Raw genomic sequence first — 7,985 nt, forward strand, 5'->3', positions numbered from 1 at the left:
TTAAGCCTTGAATAGGCCCTCACCTGGGCGGAGGAGAGAGAGGTACCAGCAACTTGGGAGGACAGAAGGTTAGGATCGAAGAGGCGATGGGCGAGAGGAGAGAGGAGAACAAAGAGAGAAATGGTTAATGCCTTAACCATTAGCAGGATGGTTAAGAGACACCAGAAAAGATGGCTAATAAAGAAATGACTCTAGTTCCACAACATGGAACTGAGAGCTCTCTGAAGATGACTTGATGCCTGTGTTTGGTCTTTATCGCCATTGGGTTCCTCGAAGCTTCCAGGTCCACACACCCCCACTCAGGTAGAACCTCATGGACTAAGGCTGAGACATGCTGGGCCACGACAAAAACAAAAACAAAACAAAACAACAACAACAACAACAACAACAAAAAAGATTTTTTTGGGACTGGAAAGATGGCACAGCAGTTAAAACATGGCTGGACACATATATGGTTCCATGTGTATAAGGTTCCCTGGAGTGTTGATATTCATAGAGGCAGAAAGTAGATGACAACTGGAAGGGGGATAAAACTTGTTCTAGTTTCATTCTGTTGCTGTGATAAAACAGTCTGACCAAAGGCCACTAAGGGAAGGAAGGGGTTTGTTTCCTCCTACACTTGCAGTCACAGTGGGGGAAATCAAGATGATTGCTTTCTGTTCCATGAATTACCTCCAACCAGGAAACTCACAGCCAAAAAGAACAGCAGAAATTATGGACGATGCTGCTTGCTGGCTCAGTTGCAGCCTCATGCTTAGCTAGCTTCTTCTGTAGCCATTTACCTAGGAATAGTACACCCACAGTGGGCTGGGCCTTCCTACACTAACTGATAATCAAGACAATCCCCCACAGACATGCCCACAGGCCAATCTGATCTAAGCAATTCCTTGACTGAGGCTGCTTCTCAGATGACTGACTCTATGTAGGAGGTCCAGAGGGCCTCATGCTCACCAACAGGCTGATGGGACCAGGCTGGCCAGAAACTTCTGCCTATACAAGCACTAGGAGAACCTAGAATGTTGGCACCCATGGCTGTTCCTTTAAGGAAAGGAATGCATAACCTATTATCATCCCAGAAGGCTGGGAGCAGATGTGTATTCTAGCCTGTTGACCTTTACACTATCCATGTAAAGAGTTTTTTGTAAAGTCACATCTAATCTTTATTTAGTTTACTTGCTTCCTTAAACAGATTTATATGTGCTTTATTGTGCACGAAGGGTTGAGTGCCTAAAATTAACAACTTGGGATCAGACTCCCCAAGTTTGAACCAACACTGGCTAATTAGTTGCATTGAGTCAAACTACCTTCTTGCCTCCTACAGATCATCACTCTGCTGGCTTGTGTCATGTGCCAAACTGATAATTAAAACCATGATACAACTCAATTCATAGAGCAATTGCATGTGTAGCATGCACAGAGCCCTAGCAATACATAAACCAAGTGACTTAAAATACTTAAAGGTCAGCTGGGCAATGGTTACAAACGCCTTTAGTCCCAGCACTCGGGAGACAGAGGCAGGCAGATCTCCGTGAGTTCGAGTCCAGCTTGATATATAGACAGCTAGTTCCAGAACAGCCAGGGCTGTTCCAGAGAAGCCCTGCATGGAAAAACAAAAAACAAAACAAACAACTTTAAAGGTCTTTAGGGCTGGAGTGCAGCTCAGTGGTATATCGTACACAATGCCCTGGGTTCCATCCCCAGCACCAAAACCAAATAACAAAATTAACAGGTAAATAAATATTCCCTGCCGGTACCATCACCTATTGGCTCAAACTGAGCCAATCTCACATTTCCCATTTATTTATTTTATGCATGTGTGTGCATATATATGTGGTCGCTTTGATGCCACAGCATATTTGGGACCCGAGGACAACCTTCAAGAGTTAGTTCTCTCCTTTCACCTTGTGGGCTCTAGAGATCAAACTCAGGTCACCAGGCTCTGCAGTAGGCACTTTTAACTCAGGACACCAGGCTCTGCAGCAGGCACTTTTATCTGCTGCACATTATCACGGGCTCTAAATCTCATATATTTTTAATCCTAGATCCCCTCATTTTAACAGAGATAACAGTGGTACCTTCTGCACCAGACGGTTTTGAGACTCTATTAACTGTTTCTGGGAGTTTCTAGAATAATATAACCTCTTATTTTAAAGCTGGGTGAATATTAACTTAAAACTTTTTAACTTAAAAAAAGAGTCCTGGATAATTTTGAGGCTTGGATGTGGAAATATAGCTTTTTCAGGGTGTTTGGGATGGCAGGGGCCAGGTGAAATTCCATCCTGTCATGTGAAGCTATATGACACAGGATTGGGTTCACATGCTTGAGCCTCAGAGACATACATGACACAGGATTGGGTCCACATGTTTGAACCTCAGAGACAGCTTAATCAATTGCAACAGTTCACTTGTCTTCTGCTTACTTACTTTTTCTTGGACAGTATCTCATATATCTGAGGCTAGCTGTGAACACAATGTGGAGCCAAGAATGACCTTGAACTTCTGATCCTCTTGCCTCCACCTCCTAAGCATTGAGATGCCAGGAGTGTTCCATCATGCCTGGCTGTTAAAACTTTCCTGAAAGTGTCTGGAAATATGAATACCCTGACATCCCATCTAGAGAATAAAACTACACTTTTATAAACAGTTTCTATTCACAGATAACTAAAAGTAGGATGCAACCTAGCTAGGCATGATGGGAAAGGCAGGTGGACCTTCATAAGTTTGAGGCCAACTAGGACTATATATAGAGTTCCGGGCTAGCCAGGACTATATAGTAACACCCTGGTTTTTTTTTTCTAAAAAAAAGAACATAAACAACCTGAAAATATATGTAATATGATGTATGTACACATACATATGCATATGTAGTTGTATTTATATGAAGCACTGGGAAAAATGGGTTCTTTCTTAACGTGTGTGTGCGTGTACACATGTACCCGCCATTGCACACAATATAGCTGTAGAGGTTAGGAGTCAGCTCTTGACTTCCATCTTGCTGTGGCTGGGTTGCCCTTGCTTCAAGTGAATTCTCCTGTCTCTGCTGCCCATCTCACTAAGGGGTTCTGGACAACAGATGGGCACTACCGCATCCAACTTTTTACATGGATTCTGGGAATCCACTCACTCAGGCTTATGCAGCAAGGCCTTTGACCTGTTCAGCCATCTTTCCAGCATGATTCTTAAAAGTCACTGGAAAAAAAAATAATGAATGAAATGAGATAATTCACACTTGTAATCCCAGCACTCTAGAGCCAGAGGCAGAAGAAGGATTGCCTTGAGTTTGAGGCCAGTCTAAATGATACAGTAAGCTCCAACAAAACATAAAACAAAAATTTGAGCGTTACATGCCGAAGGGACAGCCCAGTGGGTAAGGGTGTTTGCCACTAAGCCTGGTGACCTGAGTTCAATTCCTGGAACTCACATGATAGAAAGAGAAAATTGACTCCTTTAAGTTGTCCTCTGTCCTACACAGAGAAGGTATATGCACAGAATTGTGTAATCAAAAATTCAAAGTCAAAGTGAAAGGTACAAAAGCAGTAGCATAAAAAATTACAAATCATCAAAAAAGAAAATAAATCAGAGGATAATGGTGCACACTTCTAATCTCAGCACTGGGGAGTCGGAAAAGGAAGACTGCAAGTTCAAGCCAGCCTGGGCCACACCGTGAGACTCTACCTTAAAAAAAGAAAATTAAAACCTTTGGGGGAGATTTAAAAAGGGGGCGGAGATTGTGAGGCCTGGAGAGATTGCTCAGCAGTTAGGAGCACTTGCTGCTCTTGCAGAGGACCCAGAAGGGTTCCTAGCAACCACATGGCAGTTCATAACTATCTGTAACTCCAGTTCTAGGATATTTGATGACTTCTTCTGGCCTCCACAGGTACCTGCATGCATATGGTACACATATATACTCAGATAGACACACACACTTGTTGTGGGACATTTTGATCAAGCTCTGACAACAACCAAGACTGCCCAATAAAGTTATACTTCACGGCAAGTGACTAGCTGACCAGAATCAGCCATAGAGAATCCAGCAATTTGGATAGAGAAGACACACCGGGAGGAAAGTGGGGGGACTGGAGTTTGACTTTCCTCTTGGTTCTGGGACAAGGGAAGAGATGTGTCTTTACGGCATCTCCAGCCAAAAAGCAAAGTCAGCTAGTTGCTACTCAGCTTCTCTGAGCTAGCAGGTTTTCACCCCAGCCTTTGACTTCTGAGCCTTAATGATAAATAGAACGATAGACAATTTAAATCTATGTTACAGTCTCAGCCAAGCCAGGGCTGTGGGACCAGGCCGCAACCTAAGTGGTCAGTGGGGCACTGACTGAAGAGGCAGATGACAATTTAAAATATCCATAAATTCATGTGCAGTTGCTAAGCCAACAGAAAAATATCATACTGTGGTGGTTTGAATAAGAATGGCTCCCAAAGACTCACAGATTTCAATGCTTGGTCGCCAGGGAGTCACACTATTAGGAGGTATGGCCTTGGTGTAGGTGTGGCCTTTTTAGAGGAAGTGTGTCACTGGGGTGGGCTTTGAGGTTTCAGAAGCTCAAGCCAGCCCCAGGGTGTCTCTCTTCCTGCTGGCTGCTGAATGCTCAGCTACCTCTCCAGCGCCACGCTTACCTTCTTGTTGCCATTCTTCCTGCCATGATGATAATAATGGACTAAGCCTCTGAATCTGCAAACTAGCCCCAATTAAATGTTTTCATTTATAAGAGTTGTCATGATCATGGTTTCTTCGTAGCTACAGAACATTGACTAAGACACATACACATAAAATACAATCTTTCTTAAAAATGAGCACCACAGCCAGGTGGTAGCGCCACACCTTTAACCCCAGCACTCGGGAGGCAGAGGCAGGAAAATCTATGAATTCGAGGCCAGCCTGGTCTACAGAGTGAGTTCCAGGACAGCCAGGGATACACAGAGAAACCCGGTCTTGGAAAAGGGGGGGAAGGGAGGGGGAGAGAAGGAGGGAGGGAAGAGAGGGAGGGAGAGAGGGGGGGAGGGAAGGAAAGGAAAGGAAAGAAAAGAAAAGAAAAGAAAAGAAAAAAGATTTCAACAGGGAAAGCACAGAAAGAAACTTTCTAGCAAATGCAGGGTGTTGTATTCAATCAAACCACACTAATAACTCAGTAAGAGAATCTACAATAGACTTGGACAGTTTCCCATAAGGAGCAGGTAGAGATGGGGTCGTCCAAACCTGTGATCCAGACACCATGTTGCTGCTGTAGTTTGCTTTCTGCCTGTACAATACAAACAGGAAAGCCTCTTCAACGCCTGCCTGTCTGTGCTATGAGGGCTGTGGTAAGGTACACAAGGAGAATGTGGGAAGGGTGGGTCCTGCAAGCCTCCTACAATGGGTTCATCATTTCCTAAGTTTGTGCATCTCCATACTCTCTGGCCTGCTGCCCTCTTCTGGAAGTCTGAAACAAACATGGATGCAATAATGTACCAAGTACTCATTGAATGGTTAATTGTACAAGAGAAAGTTTGCAAGAAACCTCAATTCACCAATTAGCTAAATAATTGCACAGGGTAAAGTTTTAGATCATTATTTTAAAACATTTTAAAGTAATTTTTGAAATACAAGGAAATACTTACTGGCATTAAGCAAATAGATGGGAGATCCAAATTGAATGATCTCATAAGCAAATCTAGTTATAAAAAGGAAGTATACCAAAATACTGAAGAATGGGTTGTAGCTGATTTTAATTTTCTTATTATCATTTGCTTTCATATTATAAAGGCCAAGTCCAATTATTCTGTTTGTTTGTTTGTTTGTTTTTAAGACAGGGCTTCTCTCTGTAGCCTGAACTGTCCTGGACTCGCTCTGTAGACCAGACTGACCACAAGCTCAGAAATCCGCCTGCCTCTGCCTCCCAAGTGCTGGCATTAAAGGCATGTGTCACTATGTCATGTCCAGCTGCCAAGTACAATTTTTATAATGAGAACATTTAAAATATACCAAATCTACAGGACTCATCACCCAACCAACATTGAAAGTGATGCCTTTAAGAAACCACAGGATAACAGGCCTCGTGATATGATACAAGTTCGTCGGATAAAGGTGCTTGCCGACAAGGCTGACAACCTGAGTTTGATTCCCAGGTCCCACAGCATGGAAAGAATCAACTCCTGAAAGTTAACATCTGCTTTTCACACAGCTGCACACATGGGATATGCACACAAAGGTTTTATGTGTCAAAATAAATGTTTGTTTTTTTTTTCCTAATCTCTGGATCACTTTGTGGCTCCTGATGGGGAAATGGCTGATTTACCAGGAAAAAAAAATAGATACAAGATATGTTACCAGGGAGACAGGTTCATTTCAGGACTCCATCTAGAGTGGATTTAAACGGGTAGCACAGGCAGGTACTGACCCGAGTGCAGCCCCCAGCTCTCCGCTTCCTTTCTCAGTGTGATCTCTGATGAGCCCATCTCTCTCACTAACAGCAGCAGAGGGCTCCTGCCTCCACTTCCCTTTCACGGTGGTGGAGCCCTCATTCTCTACCAGCACCAGATACCGTTACAGGAGCTAGGGCACAGCATCAAACAGACTAGTCCTGCACCTGTAAACGTGCTCTAGACCCCTAATCTTTGGGAGCCAATATGCCACATGCAACTGCCATCTTCAGAGTTATTTTCCGATCCATAATGGCTGCTGCAACCCCAGCCATTGTGTTCACATTGCAGGCTAGTTGGGGGGGGGGGGAATAGCAAAAGGCAAAGAGTATGCCTTATAATTAAGACAAGTTCCTTTAGCTCATAGCTTACCAGGTAATTTCTTTAACTTGGAGACTGGGGATGTAGCTCGCTTGGTAGTGTTTGCTTAGCATATACAAAGCCCTGAGTTCCATCCCCAGAAAGTCGAAGTCAGGTGTGGTAGTACATGTGTACACACACACACACACACACACACACATACACACACACACACACACACACACGCACGCACGTAATCTCAGCAGTGCACAAGAGGAGGATCAAAAGTTCAAAGCCATCTGGGGGAGAAGGAATGGGGGTGGGGGGAGGGAGAGGGAGAGGGAAAGTACATGTGAAAATATTAATAATTTAATAAAAAAATGCAAAAAAAAAAAGTTCAAAGCCATCATCGGCTACACGGAAGGTTCACAGCCAGTCTGAGCCAGAAACTCTGTCTTAAGAAAAAAGAGAAAGAGGGGTGGGAGAAAAAAAGAAAAGCTTGGTTCTGTTAGTTGAGAGCACTAAGGCAGGTCAGCAGAGATGTTCAAAATGCCTTTGTTAATCACTCAGCTGATGGATATACTAAACACTTCCAACTTGGAAATAATATGAATGAGTAAACATGTCCAGAGAATTCTTAGACAAGTCTCTTTAAAAAAAAAAAAAAAAGTGTGGCCAGGTAGCACTCAGAATGTAGAAGCAGGCCTGGTTACAGAGTGAGTTCCAGGACAGCCAGGGCAGAGAAACCCTGTCTCAAAAACCCAAAATATAAAATTAAGTAAAAAACTTTTTAAAAGTGTGTGTGTGTGTGTGTGTGTGTGCTTGCTTGTATGTTATCTACAGGTATACATGCACAGGTGTGCACGTATCTGGGAAGGATTAGGGACATCAAAGTCTTCCTCAGTCACTTTCCACTTTATTCATTAAGGCAGGGACTCCCAGGTGAACTCAGAGCCTGCCTGACACAGCTAATCCAGCTTGCCAGCTTGTTCCAGAGATCTGTCTCAGTCTTCTGCTGCAGTCACAGGTAAATGCCACGCCCTCTCAACATTTACATGAGTGCTAGGGATCTGAACAGGAATCTCATACTTGGGCAATAGACATTTTATTCACAGAACCATCTCCTTACCCCTTTTCCTTTCTTTTTGGGGGGAAGTGGGACAGAGTTGGACATTCCTCTTCAGTATATACCCAGGAGTAGAATTTCTGGATAACAGGCTAGGTGTACATTTGGTTGATAAAGTGGCAAACCATCTCTGGAAACAGCCACAGGCCTT

The sequence above is a fragment of the Cricetulus griseus genome, chromosome 2 (genome assembly GCF_003668045.3).
Source record: "Cricetulus griseus strain 17A/GY chromosome 2, alternate assembly CriGri-PICRH-1.0, whole genome shotgun sequence".
Lineage (NCBI taxonomy): Eukaryota > Metazoa > Chordata > Mammalia > Rodentia > Cricetidae > Cricetulus > Cricetulus griseus.